The 20,423-nt window shown below is 54.2% G+C and overlaps 11 non-coding genes across 11 annotated transcripts; 4 read left to right on the forward strand and 7 right to left on the reverse strand.

Moving 5' to 3' along the window:
* Positions 1 to 61: 61 nt before the first annotated feature.
* Positions 62 to 133, reverse strand: TRNAC-GCA (transfer RNA cysteine (anticodon GCA)). Its single transcript has one exon. It is a non-coding gene; the product is annotated as a tRNA-Cys (tRNA).
* A 2,247-nt stretch (positions 134 to 2,380) lies between these two features.
* On the reverse strand, positions 2,381 to 2,453 carry TRNAA-AGC (transfer RNA alanine (anticodon AGC)). The gene has a single exon. It is a non-coding gene; the product is annotated as a tRNA-Ala (tRNA).
* A 1,315-nt stretch (positions 2,454 to 3,768) lies between these two features.
* On the forward strand, positions 3,769 to 3,850 carry TRNAS-GCU (transfer RNA serine (anticodon GCU)). The gene has a single exon. It is a non-coding gene; the product is annotated as a tRNA-Ser (tRNA).
* A 2,256-nt stretch (positions 3,851 to 6,106) lies between these two features.
* On the reverse strand, positions 6,107 to 6,180 carry TRNAI-AAU (transfer RNA isoleucine (anticodon AAU)). Its single transcript has one exon. It is a non-coding gene; the product is annotated as a tRNA-Ile (tRNA).
* A 1,373-nt stretch (positions 6,181 to 7,553) lies between these two features.
* On the forward strand, positions 7,554 to 7,628 carry TRNAL-UAA (transfer RNA leucine (anticodon UAA)). The gene has a single exon. It is a non-coding gene; the product is annotated as a tRNA-Leu (tRNA).
* Positions 7,629 to 8,076: 448 nt separating this feature from the next.
* TRNAQ-CUG (transfer RNA glutamine (anticodon CUG)) lies at positions 8,077 to 8,149 on the reverse strand. Its single transcript has one exon. It is a non-coding gene; the product is annotated as a tRNA-Gln (tRNA).
* A 1,242-nt stretch (positions 8,150 to 9,391) lies between these two features.
* LOC142821673 (small nucleolar RNA U3) lies at positions 9,392 to 9,607 on the forward strand. Its single transcript, XR_012898361.2, has one exon. It is a non-coding gene; the product is annotated as a small nucleolar RNA U3 (small nucleolar RNA).
* Positions 9,608 to 11,350: 1,743 nt separating this feature from the next.
* On the reverse strand, positions 11,351 to 11,422 carry TRNAE-CUC (transfer RNA glutamic acid (anticodon CUC)). Its single transcript has one exon. It is a non-coding gene; the product is annotated as a tRNA-Glu (tRNA).
* Positions 11,423 to 13,601: 2,179 nt separating this feature from the next.
* TRNAI-AAU (transfer RNA isoleucine (anticodon AAU)) lies at positions 13,602 to 13,675 on the reverse strand. The gene has a single exon. It is a non-coding gene; the product is annotated as a tRNA-Ile (tRNA).
* Positions 13,676 to 16,702: 3,027 nt separating this feature from the next.
* On the reverse strand, positions 16,703 to 16,775 carry TRNAK-CUU (transfer RNA lysine (anticodon CUU)). Its single transcript has one exon. It is a non-coding gene; the product is annotated as a tRNA-Lys (tRNA).
* A 3,025-nt stretch (positions 16,776 to 19,800) lies between these two features.
* Positions 19,801 to 19,874, forward strand: TRNAI-AAU (transfer RNA isoleucine (anticodon AAU)). Its single transcript has one exon. It is a non-coding gene; the product is annotated as a tRNA-Ile (tRNA).
* The last annotated feature ends 549 nt before the right edge of the window (positions 19,875 to 20,423 follow it).

Consider the following 20,423-nt stretch of genomic DNA (forward strand, 5'->3'; position numbering starts at 1 on the left):
GTAAAGCCAGAGTGTGATGGAACTGGAAAGGAAAATATTTCCACTAGAAGGAAATTTTCCAAGGGGGCACTTGGATTTGAACCAAGGACCACTTGATCTGCAGTCAAACACTCTACCACTGAGCTACACCCCCACAGAAATTGTCATCTGCAGCCAATGTTGGGAACTGGACAAGGAACAAGAGACAAGAGGCTTTTGTGTAACTCACATCTCATGTGCCACCCTTGGGCTTGGTCTCCACACTGAGCAGGCGGGTGGCAGGGGTCTGATGCTGTCACAGCTGCAAGGCAAGTCACTCACCTGGCCCCTGAGCTCCATGTGGGCAGCAGCCAGACAGTGTGAGTGGAACAGAGACTCGTGGGGGGCGGGGATTTGTATATTTTAGGAAGGGTCCTGAGTCCTGGCTCCCAGCCACGCACCTTGGCAGAAAGACCAGCGGCCCCTGCACAAGCGCATTGTGGGAATAAGAGTTGGGGCAGCAGGAAAGGGGCCGGCCCCTCAGCACCAGCGAGCCGGTGGGAGAAGATGGGAGTGAATCCTGCTACCTCTCATGTGCAAAGGCAGCACTTTTCCAATGCAGCTAATTCTGCCCCGCTTGCAACCTGCTTCCAGTGCTTCTGCCACTGTCTGTCCCACGAGGGTTGGTGTCTAGCAGCTCTCTGCCCCAGCGTGGCTGGCTTTTGGGGAGAGCAAGTAGGAAGTGGGAACCAGGGCAGGGGGGAGAGAGGGGGTTCTGGAGCCACTTAGCCCCCTGGCTGGCTCTGCTGGTAAAAAGAAAAATTGGAAATTTCTCCCCTCATTGGAGAATGTGGGCATCGATCCCACTACCTCTCACATGCAAAGTGAGCGCTCTACCACTTGAGCTAATTCCACTGCTTCATGTACAATGGTCTTCTTGGAAGCTCTTCCCTTCTCCACAGAGACGTCGGCCTTCTAGGTCAGTTAGTCGTGGGAAAGGAGAAGGCTCCAAAAAGGCCTCAAGGGCAGATCTCAAGGAGACTCCCTGCAGCAAAGCCATGGGGGGGTCTCTGAGATGGCCCCTGCCCTGCAGCCTGTCCCACCTGGCCATTGTCATGGACTCTCTGTGAGGTCATCACCTCCCAACCTCCTTTAGCCAATAAGCTGAGGGGCTGCAAAAGGCCCTTGTGATGTCACTGCCACACCCACCCCTGCCCTCCAGGGCTAATGTCCTGCCCCAGGCAGCCCCTTTGCATGGCTGAGCTGCTCCCAGGGGTGAAAGTGACACATTTCTTACAGGGGCTGTTCTATTGGGCACCACCCCTTAGGCTGGGCAGGAGGGAGGGGGAGGCTCAAGGCAGGAAGTTGGGGGAGGGGTTGTGATAGGACAGTACCTGTAAGAAATTAAAATGTGGAGTGTGGGAGGCTCAAGGCAGGGATTTGGGGAGTGTGTGAGAGTGGGGGGGGGCTCAGGGCAGGGGTGAGGATGTGGGAGGGTAGAGAAGTCAGGGCACAGGATCTGGGATATGGGGGAGGCTTGGGGCTGGGACTGTGTGTGTGTGTCGAGGGGATCCCTCTGCTCTGTGCTCCCTGATGTCCTTTAACACACATGGACTGACCTGGGCGCAGGCCAGTGAGGGGGGTTTCAGTGAAGCTACATGTAAATGGATCCCTCTAGCAATCCCTGCCAGCCACACGCACAGGGGGAGGGACTTTAGCCAAGGAAGCAGAAGCAGCCACTCTGAGGGAGGTTTAGAAGCAAAGATGGGCTGCTGCAAGGATGGATGAGGGGATGTCACAGGGCACGAGCATGATAAGGGGAGCAGAGAGGGCGCTGCTGCACCGAGACATGGCAAAGCCTGGGATTGAACCAGGGACCTTTAAATGTTTCATCTAAGGCTCCGCACACTGAGCTGCCAACAAACCCGTCTGGCTCATTATTAACTGTCTAGGATGTTTGGCAGCCCTGTCACAGCCTGAGTGTTGCTCAGCACTAGTAGGAGACAGGGAGGGACAAAATGGTCCTTTCAGAGCAACCCCCAGCCCTAACCCCAAGGACCAGCCCTTCCCTCCACCCTTACTGGTTATTGCCTGGATGCCAGCCCAGCCCAGTGTCAGCCTAAGGATTGACTGGTCTATAAAAGCTGCATCCTGGAAATGAGGAAGCAGCTAAAGTGACTCTGGTGGGACTTGAACCCACAACCTTTGAATGTCTAGCTGGACTCACATTAACCATTACAGCTTAGAAGTCCAACCTGCTTTCCATTGCACCCCAGAGCGTGATGGGCTGGTGAGTTGGATATCTCCACTCTCTGCTTTGCAGCATGGCAATTGCTGGGGGGGGAGGGGGTGTCTGTCTCTTTTGGAAGAGGAGGTTAGAAAGTGGGAGGGGGCCACTGAAATTAAAGGATAAAGCTGCAATTGGAGAATGTGGGTATCGATCCCACTGCCTCTCACATGCTAAGCGAGCGCTCTACCACTTGAGCTAATCCCCCTGCCTGCAAAAGGCTTTGCTGCCTCACCCACCTCATCCCTGAGAGTGCTACTTGTGAGACTGACACCTGTGGGTCGGCTAGCTTGGAGGTTTAGGACGTGGTGCTCATATCACACAGACGCGTCTTAAGAGCAAGCCCCTTATTTCAAGCTATAACAGGCTCGCTATTCCGATATCCCTGCATGGGGATTTATTTTGAAGTAAGTGCTGTGTAGCCAGCCCCAAATTACAAAATAAGCTATTTCAAAATAGGCGCATTGATTATTTTGAAGTATGGGACGCACCCCTAGTGAGTTAGAGCTGAACTCTGCCCCTAGATCCCTGCTCCACCCACCCACGTACTGACTCCCTCGCTGCCATGGGGCTGTTTGCATTGGCCTCTTCTCTCTGTCGCCAGGCTTCAGCCAGGACTGAGACTCAGGCAGGAGAATGTGACCCGGCTCCCTGCACCTGGGTCCTGCATTTCTCATCCCTTCAGAGACACTTGCCAGTGGAGGAATAAATCACAGTCACATGAGTGTAGATTATGAAACTTTGTAGTTGTTGTCGCCTTGGAAACTCCCCACAGACCTTCCCCTGGGGTCCCGGGCAGCCGCTCACATTGCACAGCTCACTTCGAGGTGAGGGTGCTGTGTAGACGTGCCCGTCCTGTTGAGGGCCAGCCTTCTGGGGGGAGGCTCTGGCCACTTCATTTCCTTGTCTCTCTCAGGCTGTGTCTACACTGCAAGGCCACGTCTACACTGCAGGCTTTTTGTGCTAGAGCAACTGCTCTTGTGTAAAAACTTGCAGAGCGTCTACAGTGCAGGCACGTTCTTGTGTAAGTAAATGTATAGTGCAGAATCAGATAACAGGGCTTCTTGCACAGAAGTTATTGCTCTCCCCACGAGTAATAAGCCCTCTTGTGCAAGAACTCGTACACAAGGAGGCAGTGTGGACTGGCAACAGGGGTTTCTTGCTCAAGAAAGCGGAATATCTAAAATGCCCGTCAGAGCTTTCCTGCGCAGGAGAGCGTCCACACTGACATGGCTGCTTTTACAGAAAAGCACTTCTCTTGTGCAACAGCACATGGCAGTGTGGACACACTGTTGGGCAAGACCTTTTGCACAAAACAGTTCTTGAGCAAGAAGTATGCAGGGTAGGTGTAGCCAGGGGGTGTTTGGGTTTGTTACCAGCACAGAGCTTTGTACAACAGCCCAGGGAACATTGTGAAAAGCCAAAACCTTCCTGCCCTGGGTGTCCTTGGCCAGTCAGCAAGTGGCAGAAAGGTTCCCTGAAGTGCTGACTTCAGGTGATTTGAAGCAAATTGTAACAGCTCAGATGAGGTGGCCGAGTGGTTAAGGTGATGGACTGCTAATCCATTGTGCTCTGCACGCATGGGTTCAAATCCCATCCTCATCGGGTGTTTGCAGCCCTTTCTCTTGCCTCTCCCAGAGGTTCAGTGCCAGCCTCTCCTGCAACCCTGCCTGCCCCACAGGGGAAATCTCCACAGAGACACTCCCAGCTGGGACCCTCAATCCCTTCTGCCCTCAAGGGGAAACCTCACAAAGGAGATTCCAGGCAGCCAGGCCATGGGGGTCTCTGAGATGCCCCAGCCCTGCAGCCTGTCCCACCTGGCTGTTGCCATGGTCCCTCTATGAGGTCACTGCCTCCCAGCCAATGAGCTGAGGTGCTGCAAAAGTTTCTTGTGATGTCACTGCTGCCTGGCAGGCTCATGTCCTGCCCCTGGCCAGCCCCTTGGCATGTGTGAGCTGCTCCCCCTCCCCCCGTCACTCAGGGCTGGTTCTGGGGCTCACGCAGGGAACATCAGAGGCTGCCCAGGGGGCCACGTTGCTAGGCCAGGGGCCCTCCTGTGGGGCTGTGAGTGTTGCTGTCCCTGCTGTACAGACAGGGCCATAGAGCCTCAGGAGGCTGCAGGGGTGGGAGACACTTCCCTGGTTTCGGGAGGGAGACGAGACGTCAAGGCCCATGACTTGGAGCCAGCTACAGACACCCATGGAAAGCTGATTTTCAGAGGGGTGTGATCAGCCCTTCCTGTGTATCTGGCTTCTTCAAAGGGGCTTAATCAGGAGCTAAAGTTGAAGAAGGGACATTTAGAAGGTGAATTTCTGTCTCTGGCACTGTCCCACCTGACAAAGAATTTACATTCCTCTGCTTTCTGAGACAGTTGGCAAGGATGCTCCACAGTGGCTCTCTCTCTCTCTCCCTCTCTGCAGAAGCTGTTCAGACCCCTCACTAGCCAATGCTGGTGTCAGGTGCAGCTCTGAGTGCTAAAATCCCAGGTGTACAAAGTCAGAATGAAGGGGATTCATTTTGCTCTTGGAGTGACAGCCGGAGGGAGGTGACTGTAGCAGAGCAGGGTCTGTCTGGAGAAAAAGTGGAGCCTGAGGATGAGAAGGCCCATGAGAGGCAGAGACTCCAGAGCGGCGGGGCTAGTTATTTGGTCTGGCAAACTGGCATGGCCCAGTCTGGCTGCTTTGATGTTCTATTTGGCTGTTCTTGTCTCCTCTGGGCAAGGGAGAATGGACCCCCCCCCCATCCTGAAGTGGACATTAAATGGCCTGTGAAAGGCTAGTGTAGGTGAGCAAGGAGACAGGCTTTATGTGTCTCTGAAGGGCTAGTGGTTAGGCTCCAGCACTTTCACTGCTGTGGCCTGGGTTCAATTCCCAGTCAGGGAAGCCCCCAGCAGCTTTTACCAAACAACTCCATAGTCAACTTCCTTGCCACATGTTACAGCAGCTGTGACCCAAGAGGTTAACTCAGGCTCCTTTCCCACCTCTCCCTCACTGCTAAAAAAAGGGTCTAATGGTGCCAGCAGCCTTTCAGAACATCCTCCACCCCTTCCCTCCCCCTTGGCTGGGCACTGCCTGGGCTCAGGCCTCCCCGGTGCCAGCCTAAGGGCTCTGGAGAGGACAGGGCAGCTCCAGGGGCAGAGTCCTTTTTTCTGCAGTAGTGCAAACCCAGCCCCTTGGTTCCAACTAACGATACTCCTCATTTTTTGCCCTCTGTATCTCCCCCCCAACACACCCCCTTTCCCACTTTCCTCTCCTCTCCCCCTCTCCCTCTCCCCCCGCTGGTAACACAAACAGGACTTTTCCCTGTTGAAAGAACAAACTCTCTGGTTTTTATGTGGGGAATGTAGAACTGGGGAGGGGCTAAGGAAAGACCCTGGGAGGGGGAGTAGGCTGGGAGGAAGGGCTAAGGCTGGCACCTTCCTCTGATGGTCCCACTGCCTCATGTCAGGGGTCTCAGCAGCGCTGGGGGGTGGCTCCAGGGAGAGAAGCTGGTTTAGGGGAACTTGAGCTGCTGGGCCACTGAAGCAGGCCCCCAGTAGCAGCCTCTGTGCAGGGCTCACACGCTCCAGGCCTCCCGCTCATATTGATTCTCCCCATGTGGCTTGGGCTCCAGAGCCTGCCCCCCAGCTGGTGCCTTGAGGTACAACTGCAGCAGCAGGAATTTGGGCATCAGGTCCCCTGCTTTTGGGGACGGGAAGCCAGGCCAAGACCCTTTTAGCCACAGGGGCTGTGCAGGCTGGAGCCTCCCCCTACCAGATCTCTGCCCTGCTTCCTGCAAAGCTCTCAGCCTTTTGCTTCTTCCTGCTTCCCTGTCCATAGCAGGCAACTAAAGGAAGGCAAGTCACCAAACCAAACACCCCTGTGGCCAGCATGGGGCTTGAACCCATGACCTTGGCATTATTAGCACCACACTCTAACCAGCTGAGCTAGCCGGCCTACGAAAGTACAGCTCACCAGTGGCCCTTTCAAGAGATGCGCCTCAGGCAGCTGTAGGGACGTCTCTGAAGCTGCCAATGGCTCTTCTCTGACAGGGCCACTAGCGACTCGCTGTGACATGGGCTGGCTAGTCCAGCTGGTTCGAGGGTTGGTCAAGGTGGCTGGCGGCCGGCAGAACCAGGGCAAAGAGAAGCCGGAATCTCTTACTGCCAGCACCTTGCCTCCCAGCTTCTTCCCTGCCAGCAGCAGCAGAGTCCTGAGCGCTGCCCTTGACACCATGGGACCAACCTCCCCTCACTCAACTGGGCCAAGCTGGTGCCCAGTACATACCCACTGGGTCCTGTTTTACTTGGATTCCTTCCACCCAGAGCCCCCTTCTTCTCCTGGGCTGCGAGGAGCATCACTGGGATACTCTCTCATATCCCAGCACAGGGCCATCTCTCCAGTGACAGGAGACGGGGCTGGTTTCAAGATTTCTTTTAGCGCAGCAGCAAGCAAGAGGAGATGCAAGAAAATCAACCCCGTTTGCAAGCTTTGTGTGACAGGAGGGGTGTGAGCTGGGGAACCTGCCCCCCCCAGAAGGGCATTTGGGTGCACCCAGGGGCAGCAAGAATTCAGGCCCTCAAGCGAGTGCATTGGGGACAATGCGTGAGCCCTTCCATGAGCATTTTCTGCTCCCACTGGGGAAGGCAGCTGGGCAGGACCGGCCTGTAGCCCACGTCCCTTTCAGCCCCAGGTGCAGGAGGTAACAGAGAGGGGAGGAAAGTCCATGGCCAGAGCCTCCTCCCAGCAGTCTGGCCCTGCGCAGAGTCTGTGCATGATGGAGCCTCTCCCAGCAGGGCGATGGCCTGTTCTCTGCAAAGTGCTCAGCTGTTTCATTTTTCTGCAGGCCCATTGTATGTGTCCCTGGTGGCTTCATTTATAGTTTTCACTCTTTACATTAGCGGCATTGCACAAGAGGGGTTTGCTTGCGGAAGAAGAGGCAGTGTAGACAGCTCCTTCTGGAGCAAGAGCCTCTTCTGCAAAAATGGCGGCTCATTAGGTATGCAAATGAGGCTCCATGATATTCCACACTTAGGGCTCATTTGCATATTTCTCGTGCAAGAAGCTGGGAGTGTAGACATAGCCTAGGTGAAGGTGGGGGGGTATTTTCCCCACCAGGCCTTTGTCCCTCACACTTCCTGGGGACGTTGGGTTTTGTCTTGTTTGGTTTCCCTTTTCCCTGCTTCCCTCCTCACTGGGGCAGAGGGGGCGGCTCTCTCACCCTTTCGGTGGGAAGCCCTGGCACAGGGATGGGCCGGGAAGATGCTCTGAGAGCGAGTCCCTGGGCTATTTGTGGGGAGAACTTGCACACGTCTATCCTTTCCACTGTTACCAGGATAGCTGAGTGGTTAAAATGTTAGACTTAAGAGCTAGTGTCTGTGTGGGTTCAAACCCCACTCCTGGTAGCTTTGTGTTTTGGACAGACATCCATCTGGATGGTGATTTGTCCTGCTATGAGGGCAGGGGACTGGACTTCATCTCTGAAGGTCTGTCTGGTGGCATCTTGCCACGTGCTTTTGTGCAAGAGGATCCATGGCAGTGTGGATGCTCTCCTGTGCAAGAAAGCTCTGATGGCCATTTTAGCTATAGGGCAAGAAACTCTTGTCCCACATCCACACTGCCCTCTTGCGCAAGAGGACTTACACCTGTTAGAAAAGAGCAGAGCTCTTGCTCAAGAAGCCCTTTCTTACCACGCTTTACCGTAAAATTTTTATTGTCTGAGTCACTCCTGGAGCTGGTGGGACTAGAGAGCTACTGTTTTATGGGATATGACACTTCTCAGGAAACCATCTCTCAGTTCTCATGGGAAAAGCAAGCCAGAGCTTCCCTATCAACCCTCAGGTCACAGTTCTATACCCCAGGTGGGAGTTGAACCCACAACCTCTGGCTCCAGGGACCAGGACCTTGTCCATTAGGCCACTGGGGCCAGGCAAAAAAAGAAGAGAAGGGACAGAAATTCCTTGTCCCAAAGGCGCACCCCTCACATTGGCTGGGCAGACACGTCCCTCCTCTCTACCCCAGCAGACATGTCTGCAGCCCCTGGCAGGGAGGCGGCTGGGCAGGTCGCTGCAGAGCTGAGTCCGGGCTGGCAGCAGTGCAGGCTGGTTGGCCACAGACCTGGGAGAGCGGCTGGGGGCCTCAGCTGGGGGGCAACGGGCCCGTGTGCTCTGCTGCTCACTGACGAGCTGCCTGCCCACGTGCCCACACAGACGCTTCTTCAATCCCCACCCCCCTCAGCCGCCCACCCCCAGCCTCTTCCAGCACAGCCTGCCCCCCCCCCCACAGGGCTTCCACAGGGGCCTCTGTCCCAGGGGGAATGGGGAGCCCCTGCCCCCGGCACCCACCCACCCTGCTGCTCCCCCCAGAGCAGAGGATTCACCCTGCACAAGTAAGTGTCTCTGTCCCCCCTGACCCCGGCTGCTGGGTTCCCTCCTGTTTAGCTGCCTGGCCCCAGGTAAGGTCACATGAGACTGCTCATATCCCCCCCTCAGCACGGAGCCCTGGGCAGCCGCCCTGCTCGCTCAGGTCTCAGGCTGGCAGGGCCTGCAGGGATACTGGGTTTGAATGACAAGATGTTGGAGCAGCTATTAAAAGGCTTCTTCCTTGACAGGGGCATTGTGCTTGTGGATTGGCTATTTCTTGGATGACTGGTGCTTGCACATGCAGCTGGGCTTTAGCAAATCAGAACGATGCAAGTCGTGAGTAACCCAGCGCCTCTGGAAATGGGAATTGAGTAAAAAGTACAATATTGTCTAAAAAAAATTAAATAACTTGAATAAAAATCAAATTGTGACAAAAATAAATTACTTGAGTAAAGTACAAATACCCAAAAAAGGTCTTGAGCAGTGTAATCAAGGGTTCTTGGCACGTTGTTACCACTGACTTAGATGAGCCCCAGGAACTGCAGTTTCAGGAAGAAACAGCAGGAGATTTTGATTGGCTGCCAGGTGCTCCACATGCTAATCAGAAGGCATGTTTCTGTAAACAGAGACATGGAGCATATGCTAATATACAGATTTCTAAACCTGGTGGAGTGTGTTTGAATGGGACAAGCACTTTACTGAGATTATTTCTGTTCTTTAGTTTTCTAAGTGTTGTGTGAAAACATTCCCCATGAGGAGAAAGTGAATGCACATGAGTGTGGGTGTGTAGTGAAGAAAGCCCTGCTAAGACTGTATTTTTAGGGATCATTTCTGTAGTTGGTATCTAGAGAAATGTTGCTGAATGTGGTTGGTCTTGCTAATCATGAGGATGAGTGACAGTGTTCTTTTCTAAGCCTGAAGCAAGCAGACAGTGTTGCTTTAATGTAGTTGCTGTCTGTTGTTGATGATTGTTCCTTCTTTCCTGTTGGGAAGCTAGATAAAGAGAGCCCAGACTGAGTGGTTGGCTACTGTAAAAAGTTCAGAATTAGTTTTGTAGTAGAGAGGAATGGGGATTTCACTTTATCATTTTGTCTTGGCTTTTGTTTAATTCCTGGATTTACTTAGGTTACATCTACACTGGTATGATTTTGTGCAAATACTTTTAATGCAAGAATTTTTGCATTAAAGCATTTGTACAGGAGAGCATCTACACTGGCATGTGCTTTTGTGCAAGAGATGTGCTTTTGCGCAAAAGCATTCGTGCCAGTGTAGATGTTCTCTTATTTAAGAAAGCTCCGATGATCATTTTAGCCATCGGGCTTTGTTGCGCAAGAAATTAACGTTGTTGTCTACGCTGGCCCTCTTGCGCAAGAATACTTGCACAAGAGGGCTTATCCATGAGTGGGCGCATCAGAGTATTTGCGGAAGAACCACTGATTTTGTACATTACAAACTCAGTGTTCTTGCGCAAATACTCGTGGCCAGTGTAGATGGGCGGCAAGATTTTGCGCAAAATCTTGCCAATGTAGACATAGCCATACTGCTCGGCTGTGTCTACACTGGACCACTTATTCCGGAAAATCAGCCACTTTTCCGGAATAAGCTGCGAGGTGTCTACACTGGCCCTTGAATTTCCGGAAAAGCAACTACGCTCTACTGTACAAAATCAGCCGCTATTCGGGAAAAACTGCTCCCGCTCGGGCATATTCTGCTCCCGCTCGGGCATAAGTCCTTATTCCGGAACACTGTTCCGGAAAAGGGCCAGTGTAGACAGCCCAGTAGTCTTTTCCGGAAAAAAGCCCCAATCGCGAAAATGGCGATCGGGGCTCTTTTCCGGAAAAGCGCGTCTGCATTGGCCACAGACGCTTTTCCGGGAAAAGGGCTTTTCCGGAAAAGCAGCCTTCCAATGTAGACGCTCCTTTCCCAGAAAAACTGAAAACAGAATAGTATTCCGTTTTAAGCAGTTCCGGAAATTCATGCCCTGGTGTTTTCATGCTTTTCTCTCACCTGCTGCTGGGCCTTTTCCATGTGCTTCTCACACTGGATTTAGCCAGCCCCTTGGATCTGCCTCATGCCTTGTCTCCCATCTGTTCCCTAGTGGCCCTGTGGGAGGCAGAGACTAGCCGCAGCCCAGTGTTAATTATCCCTTGGGTTAGTGTCTTTCTTCCATAATGTGTAGCTAAGATATTTGTTAGTAACTGGCAGGCACCGCGGGGGCTCACCCCTGAACAGAGACACACGACCTCAATATTGGGGCACAAGACAAAACTCACCTGCTCCTGCAACAGGAACACTGACGAGCAGTGAGGCCCCTCCCTGGCAGCACTGAGCAGTGAGAGCTGAGTTGGGGGGAGAGTTAAAAACAGGGGGAGAAGGCTCCATGACTGTGTCAGAGGGAGGCTCTGCCCTGGCCAGTGGGGAATCGTTGCCTCTCCGAGGGGCCCAGGCCTGGTGGGTCATTTCCCCAGGTTACTGAGTGGGGGCTGGAGCCAGTTCTGGGTTGTCTCCTTCAACAACTAAAGTGAACTGCTGGGCTAGTGCTGTGTGCGCCACAGAGCTTCCTCCAGGGCTGCCCACATGGCAGAGGAGAGGGGCAGTTAGAGTCACCCAGCTCTGACCCTTCTGAAAATGAGAAGTACTGTTTTAGCAGTGCCAGAGAGGTGGGAAGAAGCCTGATGTAACCTCTTGGGTCACAGCCGCTGTCACATGTGACACTGAGGTGAGAATAGTGACTAGGCAGTTGTCTCATGAAACCACAGGCTGGTTTCCCTGACTGGGAATTGAATCCAGACCACAGCAGTGAGAGTGCTGGATCCTAACCACTAGACCATCAGGGACACATGAAATTTGCCTTTTTGCTCACCTACACTAGCCTTTCACAGGCCATTTTCTGTCCACTTCAGGATGGGGTGGCAGGTCCATTCTTCCTTGCCCAGAGGCGACAAGAACAGAAACCAAACAGAACATCAAAGCAGCCAGACTGAGTCATGTGAGTTGTCTAGCTAGCCCAGGATCCTGTCTCACAACAGCAGCCAATGTCATTGCCCAGTGGGAATCCTCCGGACAGACAATTGTTAAGTGATCCCTCCTGTCACCCATTCCCAGCTCCTGGAATACACCAGCTAGGGACACCTGCCCTGTCCATCCTGGTTAAATGCCATTGATTGACCTTTCCTGCATTAAATTATCCAGTTCTGTTTTGGACCTTCTTGTAGATTTCACCTTCGCAACATCCTCTGGCAAGGAGTTCCACTGGGTGCAAAAATGTTTCCTTTTGGTTTATTTTTAACTTGGTTTCTGGGCTCCCTGAGGCCCTTTCACACACAAGGGCTTTCTCTGCAGCGTGCTGGGGGAGAAACCCCTGAGCCAGTGACACGGACTGACCTGGCGCAGGCCAACAAGGGGGGTTTCAGTGAAGCTACATGTAAATGGATCCATCTAGTAACCCCTGCCAGCCACACGCACAAGGGAGGGGACTTTAGCCAAGAAATCAAGGACTCTGAGGGAGGGTTGGAAGTGAAGGGGATTAATCAGATGGACGGGAGTTTCCAATGCTGGGCTGTGGCTAAGATAGACGAGGGGATGTCACAGGGCACTAGCACAGCAAGGGGACCAGAGAGGGCCCTGCTGCACCGAGAGACATGGCAAAGCCTGGGATTGAACCAGGGTCCTTTAAATATTTCATCTTAGGCTCCCCACACTGAGCTACCCATTAACCCCTCTAGCTGGTTATTAACTGTCCGGGATGTCTGGCAGCCGTGTCACAAACATGATGCCGTCGTGCCCGGCCCAGGAAGGCGAGACTGGTGTTTCCTGCCACCTGCAGTTTGACTGGCTCCTTCCCCCCATTCCTGCCTTAGCTCCCGGGCTGACCTGGCAGCTGAAGTGGTCGGGGGCCCAGCAGCCTGGGCAGGGAGTCGGGTGGCCAGACCCTGGTGGCAAGAGTCTTGGTGCTACTTGTTTCCCTGCCCTCTCTGGTGCCCTCACTCCTCACCCGCAGCCCCTGCTGCCTGCCTGGGTCCCTGTGCTGTGTCAGACGCTCAATGAACCCTCCTGTTTCACACGGGCTGGGAGTGGCTCTGGGCTAGGGCACAGGGCTGTGTCATTCCCTGTGGGAGCGGGAGGCCCCCAGAGCCCAGAGCGAGTGGACTCCCCAAGGGGCACACGGTGAGAGACAGGGGGCTGGCGGCTCAGGGAGGGGCGGTCCCAGGGGGCAGAGGGCACCTGTGACTCTCGGCTGGCAGCTGACACTCTGCTCCTTGCTTCCCTCCCACTGCTTCACCTCCCAGGGCTTCTTTCTCCTTCCCTGTCCATAGCAGGCAGCTGCACAAAGGCAAGTCACCAAACCAGACACCCCTGTGGCCAGCATGGGGCTTGCACCCACCACCTGGGCGTTATCAGCATCAAGCGCTAAACAGCTGAGCCAGCAGCCCACGAGGGGCCCTTTGGGAAAGACCCCACAGGCAGCTGCAGGGACGTCTCTGCCGCTGCCACGAGCTCCTCTGATGGGGCCACGGGCGACTCACTGAGATGTGGGCTGGCTAGTGCAGAAGTCAGAGGAGCAGGAGCCTGGGTGGGTTCAGGGGGGCCTTGAGCAGGAGCAGGTTTTGGGGGAGGGGCTGCTGGGCCACTGAAGCAGGTGACCAAGTGGTTGGCAGCAGTTCTGTGGGCTGGGCACATGGTCCCATCACCTGGACATATGGAGCCTCCCTCTGCAGCTTGGGCTGGAGGAGCCATGGGCCAGCCACTGCAGCAGCAGGAATTTGGGATCAGGGATCAGGCCAACCCACTGGGGACAATGGAGGGAAGAGAAGGGTTTTTCCTGCCATTAGGGGAAAGCTGGCCAGACCCTTTTAGCCACTGGGTCTGTGGAGACTGGATCCTCCTCCTACCAGTTCTCTGGCCTCAGTCCTGCAAAGCTCTCAGCCTTTTGCCTGTTTCTGCTTCCCTGTCCATAGCAGGCAGCTAAAGGGTATGTTCGGGGGTGGGGAGTAGTCACTGCAGCAAACAATTGTCTGGCCAACAAGGGGCTTGAACCCATGACCTTGGCGTTATTAGCACCACGCTCTAACCAACTGAGCTAGTCGGCCTTAAGGAACTGAGCTCACAAATGGCCCTTTCAGAAAGGCGCCTCATCTCTGACAGGGCCACTAGCAACTCACTGTGACGTGGGCTCACTAGTCCAGATTCTTTGAGGTTTGGTCAAGGTGGCTGGCGGCCGGCAGACCCAGGGCAAAGAAGCAGCCGGAATCTCTTGCTGCCAGCACCTTGTCTCCCAGCTTCTTCCCTGTTAGCAGCAGCCGCAGCGCCTTTCAGTCACTGGGAAGAGAGGCAGGAATGGGGCCAAGTAACGAGTCAGGCTGAGGGGGGCAGGCAAAGCTCATCTTGTCTTGCAGGGCCACTGGCAACAGCTTCTCTCTTGTGCGCTGCTGCTGAGGAGAAAAACACCCTGAGAGGGACCAGAAAGACCAATTTAAAAGATTGTTTGGGGGGGGCACCTGTTAGCGCCAGGGGGGCAAGAGTCAGAGCCTGGCAGCTCCTGGGGACCACACAAGAGACCACAAGGGTAAGCAGCAAGCTCCAGGCAGGTTAAGTTTCAGGGCCCAGCCCATCTCAGCCAGGCAGACCACAGCATCAGACTGAGCTCCAGGGGGCATCAGACACCCAGCAGGAGGCACAGAACTCTCTCTCTGGGGAGCCTGCAGATAAGAAGCCCAAAGCTCATAAAGTTGAAGGGTTTTGCAGCAACCAGCCCAACCCCAGCAAGTCCCACAGAGATTTGAACTCGGATCACATGATTCAGAGCTCTGAGTGCTGCCTCTTACACCATGGCTACATCTAGACCGGCATGTTTTTCGGGAAATGCTTTTAATGGAAGCCCTTGAGGGCAGGGGTGGGTGTGGCAGTGACATCACAAGGGCCTTTTGCAGCCCCTCAGCTTATTGGCTAAAGGAGGTTGGGAGGTGATGACCTCACAGAGAGTCCATGACAATGGCCAGGTGGGACAGGCTGCAGGGCAGGGGCCATCTCAGAGCCCCCCCATGGCTTTGCTGCAGGGAGTCTCCTTGAGAGTTGCCCTTGAGGCCTTTTCGGAGCCTTTTCCTTTCCCACGACTAACTGACCTAGATGACCGACGTCGCTGTGGAGAAGGGAAGAGCCTCCAAGAAGGCCTTTGCTAATGCAGCAGGGGAATTAGCTCAAGTGGTAGAGCGCTTGCTTAGCATGCGAGAGGCAGTTGGATCAATGCCCACATTCTCCAACTGCAGCTCATCTCTTCTCCCTTATTTTCACTGTCAGGGGCTCAGTGGCCCCCTCTCTCTTCCTACCTGCTCTCCCCAAAGAGATAGACCTGGCTCCCCTTTCTTTCCCCCCAGCAATTGCCATGCTGCAAAGCAGAGAGTGGAGATATCAGGCTCTGTGGTGCAATGGAAAGCATGTTGGACTTTTAAGCTGCAACAAAATACAGGACTATGTAGCATTTTAAAGACTAACAAGATGGTTTATTAGATGATGAGCTTTCGTGGGCCAGACCCACTTCCTCAGATCCAATAGTGGAAGAAAATTGTCACAACCATATATAGCAAAGGATACAATTAAAAAAACCGAACACATATGGAAAGGACAAATCAAATTTCAGAACAGAACGGGGATGCGGGGGGAAGGTAAATGTCTGTGAGCTAATGATATTAGAGGTGATAATTGGGGAAGCTATCTTTGTAATGGGTAAGATAACTAGAGTCTTTGTTAGGACCCCGCCGTAAAGTGTCGAATTTTAGCATGAATAATAGTTCAGAGGATTCCCTTTAAAGTGCAGTTTTAAAAGGCTTTTGAAGCAGGATGCAGGTAATTAAGTCCTTGAGATTATGTCCTTGCTGGTTGAAATGACAAGAAACTGGTTTTTTTTTCTGTATTTTGTTTCAGCTAACCTAGACTAACATGGCTACATTTCTATCAGTGTTTTAAGCTGCAGTGATTCATGTGAGCCCAGCTAGACATTCAGAGTTTGTGGGTTCAAGTCCCATGAGTCTCACTTTAGCTGCTTTCTCATTTCCAGGGTGCAGCTTTTACAGAACAGGCAATCCTTAGGGTGAAACTGGGGTGGGCTTGAGTCCAGACAGTTCCCAGCAGACCCCAGTGAGGATGGAGGGAAGGGCTGGTTCTTGTGGTTGGGGCAGGGAGTTGTTCTGAAAGGTTTCAGGTGCCATTAGATCGTTTTGTCCCTCCCTGTCTCCTACCAGTGCTGAGCAACACTCAGGCTATGTCTGCCCTACACTGCTCTGCTGGGAAAAGCTACACAAACTTCAAAACCCAGTTTGTGCAGCTTTTTCTTCTGCTTTTTTTTTTTTTGGAAGAGGCTTTTCTGACATTTGGCCTGTGCACACTGGGCAAGTCACACAAGGGAGGCAGCAGGCAGAGCCGGCCCAATGCACCAGCCTCCCAGGGCAGGGGAGGCCAAGGCACAAGCAGCTGCCTGGCCTAATTTATCTGGCTTCCCCAGGTTGGCACCCAGGGGCATTATCAGCTGACGTTCCCCCCCCCCGCGTCACATGAGCGTTGGGCTCATCAACAGGCTGGTCAGCAGCAGCTGCAGTTACCTGGGCACCGCAATAAGAGAAGACCCTGTGTTTCTGCCTGGTTTTGAACTGGGGACCTTTTGTGAGTTAGGTAAACGTGATAACCACTACACCACAGAAACACATTTCAAGGGATGGAACTTGGCCGACTGTTCTGTTCCTGGCTCTTTCTAACACCCTGCTCTGCAGGGGAGGGGGATGCTCCTTGTGAACACTCCACCTCTTGTTCTCAGGGAAGCGCCTAATTTCCTCACCAGCCCCTTGAGATTTGTAGCTCAAAGCTGGAGCTGCTGTGGAAGGAGGTGAAGCTACAGAAGCTGATGGGGGACAATCAGCGGGCGGAGGGTTATTTTTTCTCCTCCCTGGGCTGATGTGGCTAGAACCGAGGAGAAGAAAATTCTCTTCCCTTCTCCTCAGAAGATGGAAATTGCAGTTGGTTCTCCTAAAGCTGGACCCCAGGACTAGACTTTTTCTTTCTAAAACCGTGGTAAAAACTGAGAGCCAATTGCTCACAGGCTGAGAATGTGAGTTAAGGAAGGGCACCACCCTGCATGGGGCTTGAACCCATGACCCTGAGATTAAGAATCTCATGCTCTACCAACTGAGCTAGCCAGGCTGTGTGTGAAATGCTTCCTAATATCCCATCTCAGGGTAACAGGTGCCAAGTGTTCTCCACTGCCTGACTCAAGGCTCTTTCTTGCCCCTAATGTGGGGTTCTGGTCTGTGGAGAGGTTTGAACTCGAAAGCCACTCCCGACACACCCACTTCTTTCCCCACAAGGAACGGCCCCATTTCCATCTCTCCAGGGACAGGAGAAGGGCTCTGGCCTGTTCTCTGCAAAATGCTCAGCCTGTTTCATTTTCTGCAGGAACGAGTGGGATCCATGCACCCTGGTCCCCAGTGACAAGTGTGTGTCTTCCCCCCCGTTCCACAGACACAGCAGGCCAGGGGGCTATGAGCCTCCAGAGGCCCCTTCCTACTTGGCCTCCCACAAAGCTGGGGTGAAAAGCTGCTAGACCCCAGCCCTCCTGGGCCAGGCCATGGCAGAGGTAGCAGGATTCATTCCCATCTTCTCCTGTCTACGCCGTGGTGCTGAGGGGCCGGCCCCTTTCCTGCTGCCCCAACTCTTATTCCCACAATGCACTTTGTGCAGGGGCCGTTGGTCTTTGTGCCAAGGTGCGTGGCTGGCAGCCAGGACTCAGGACCCTTCCGCCAATCCCCCCTCTGATGCGCTCACACTTTCTGGATGCCTCCAGCACAGGCTGAGCCCAGGGGCCAGGTGGGTGACCTGCCCTGCAGCTGTGATGGCATCAGGCCCTTCCTGCCCGCCTGCTCAGTCTGGAGATGGAGCACCAGTGGCCTCAGACACCCAGCAAGAGGAACAAAACTCTCTTTCTTGAGCCTCAGGGCATGGAAGCTGAAGCACCTTGTAACAACCAGCTGAGCCCCAAGCAGGTCCCACTGAAATTTGAACTCAGATTGCAGGGTTCAGAGTCCTGAGTGCTGCCCCTTACACTATAGGAGCTGTGGTGTGAAAGTGGAGTGGGCACCTCTGACTCTCAGCTCTCAGGCTGGCCTCTGCTCTCCTGGCTCCCTCCAGCTGCTTCATCTCCCAGGACTCTCTGTCCTGCCCCAGCTCTGCTGCTTTCAGGATAAATCCCTTGTTAGGACCAGTGACACTGAGCTGTGAGTCACACAAAAGCCTCGTTTCCTGCTCCGTTCCCAACACTGGATGCAAACACACAGTTGCTCTGGGGGTGTAACAAGTGCCCCCGTAAAAATCTCATCAATTGAAATGAAACTTTTACATCTCCAGCTGTGTCACACTTTGGATTTCTATTGACCAGGGATTCTTCAAATGACCACAAACCCCTCACGTGCTCTAGTGCCAATGCACATAAACCAGACAAACCCGTCCTTCAGCTGGAACCAATTCAAACCAGCTCTGTGTGTGTGTCTGGTTTCTGTTTCCAACCATTCAACAAGGGTGTGATCTGATCTGGATGCCCATTGGCTCGTCCTTACTCTCCTTTGGCCGTGTCCTGCAGAAGAACAAGGACCACGTCCAGCTGGGAATGAATGGCCACAATCGATCTTACAGCGTTTGATTTAGCAAGTCCAACTAAGACTCACTAAATCAAACCCAGAGGCCACCCCCACCAGCTTCCAGCACTTCTGCTCTTTGCCCCCTTCGGCTTCCTGCTGTGGGGACATGGCCAACTCCAGCTATGTAGGGAGGGATGGCAGGGAGAGCAGACACATTGGCCAGGCACCACTGGGGGCTGCCTCCCTCACCTCCCCCACACCCAGCAGCTGCTTGGCCAGCTTAGCCATGGGGCTGCTCTCTGGGACTTCTCTCCCAGCTCCTCCACCTGTTGCCATTGCCCATCCCAAGGGAAGGGGGACGAGAGTCACTCTCCACGGTTGCAGGAGCTGCAGAGGTGGCACTCGCAGGGTCTCTGGGCACTGACACCCCCAGGGAATCACAAGGGCACTTGGTGCTGGCTCGCCTGTCCCAGCAATTGCAGTCAGAGCCCTGCCTTGCCAGTGCCAGGCACAGCAGCCTCTCAGGGGTTAGGTTGGAGTCCCCAGGTGGGGGCCCGGCCTCCTTCAGTTTGGTCCCTTCCTGAGGCCACAAAACTGACAACAGAGAATTCCTTTGCCCTGCAGCAATCGCTGTTGGCCAAAGGGTTAGCAACCGAATATTTGCCCAAGTTTAAGTGGAGCAGCAAAAGTCACTGCTAAGTGTGTTTCTGTGGTGTAGTGGTTATCACATTTGCCTAACACGCAAAAGGTCCCTGGTTCAAAGCCAGGCAAAAATAGAAGGTCTTTTCTTATTGAGGTTCCCCTGGGTGCCCACAAAGCAGTTCCAGGGCCTGCCCCCTGGTGCAGGGCTGGGTGGCCTGTGTGCTGGCTTTCAGGAGCATGTGGGAGAGCTAAACAGGTTAGGTTGAGATGGGAGGAGGCAGGGTTGGGGCTGAGACTTGCCTGGGACCAGCTATTGCAGTCAGAGCCCTGCCTTGCCAGTGCCAGTCACAGCAGCCTCTGCACCAGCTCCAGGCTTGTGGTGTCCTTCTTCCCAACACTCCTCCCCAATCAGCCTTTTCCTGAACCAGAAGTTCCATGGGTGGCCAGGGGAGGCCTCTTCTGTGTCCCAGGAGGACCAAGGAAAATGTGAGCTGCCACCACACATGAAGCCCTCGCTGCTGCCGGAGCCACTCCCTGTGCTCAGCGGCCGGCTGCTAGCATGTGCAGGCTGGGATACTGTGTGCAGCCAGCCTGCACGTGCAGGATATGATGTAGTGCGTTGTGAGCAGAATGGCATGGCCCCATTCCCGCCTCCCTTCCCGGGCTGACCCAGTGGCCGAAAGGGGCTGCGGCTGCTGCTGACAGGGAAGAAGCTGGGAGGCAAGGTGCTGGCAGCAAGCGATTCCGGCTGCCTCTTTGCCCTGGGTCTCAGTGCACCATGTCGACTGCCAGCCACCTTGACCAAACCTCAGACCAGCTGGACTAGCCAGCCCACATCACAGTGAGTCACTAGTGGCCCCATCAGAGAAGAGCCATTGGCAGCTGCAGAGAGTCTCTGCAGCTGGCTGAGGTACCTTTCTTGAAAGGACCACTGGTGACCTGCATTTTCATAGGGCCGGCTAGCTCAGTTGGTTAGAGCGTGGTGCTAATAACACCAAGGTCATGGGTTCAAGCCCTATGCTGGTCACAGGGCTGTTTGGTTTGTCAACCTACGCTGATTTTGCCTCCTGCTATGGACAGGGAAGACCAAGGAAATGAGGGTTCAGGGCCTGTGAGCTCCCCCCCTTGAGGAATAAGGCAGTCTGCTCTTAGGATCCATGTTAGCACAGGCCATGCCATGCTGTATCTCTGAGAAGCAATAAACCTTTCTACTCTACTGGCTGGCTGTGTGTAACATTTGGCTGTGGATGGGGGTGCAGGGTTGGGGGCTCCCCGACATGCCATCTGGAACTTTCTGATCCAAAACATTTGTGATCTGGCAGGACCAAGGATCTTCCAGGAGGAGAGTGTCTTGGTGCTATGCCAGGGGAAGGGGGTGTGCACAGCTGGGCTGCACGGTGCAGGGGAAAAGCTGGGAAGCTTAGCACAGGGTGCTTGGGAGCTGGTGCATGGCTCAGCTGGGCTGCGGGGGGAAGCAGCTCCAGAGCTGGCACATGGTCAGCTGGACGGCTGGAGGTGGGAGCCCAGGGGGCGGAGGGAGGAGCTGGCAGCAGAAGGGCTGGAAATTACCTCCCCT

The sequence above is a fragment of the Pelodiscus sinensis genome, chromosome 19 (genome assembly GCF_052426305.1).
Source record: "Pelodiscus sinensis isolate ZL-2025 chromosome 19, ASM5242630v1, whole genome shotgun sequence".
NCBI lineage: Eukaryota > Metazoa > Chordata > Testudines > Trionychidae > Pelodiscus > Pelodiscus sinensis.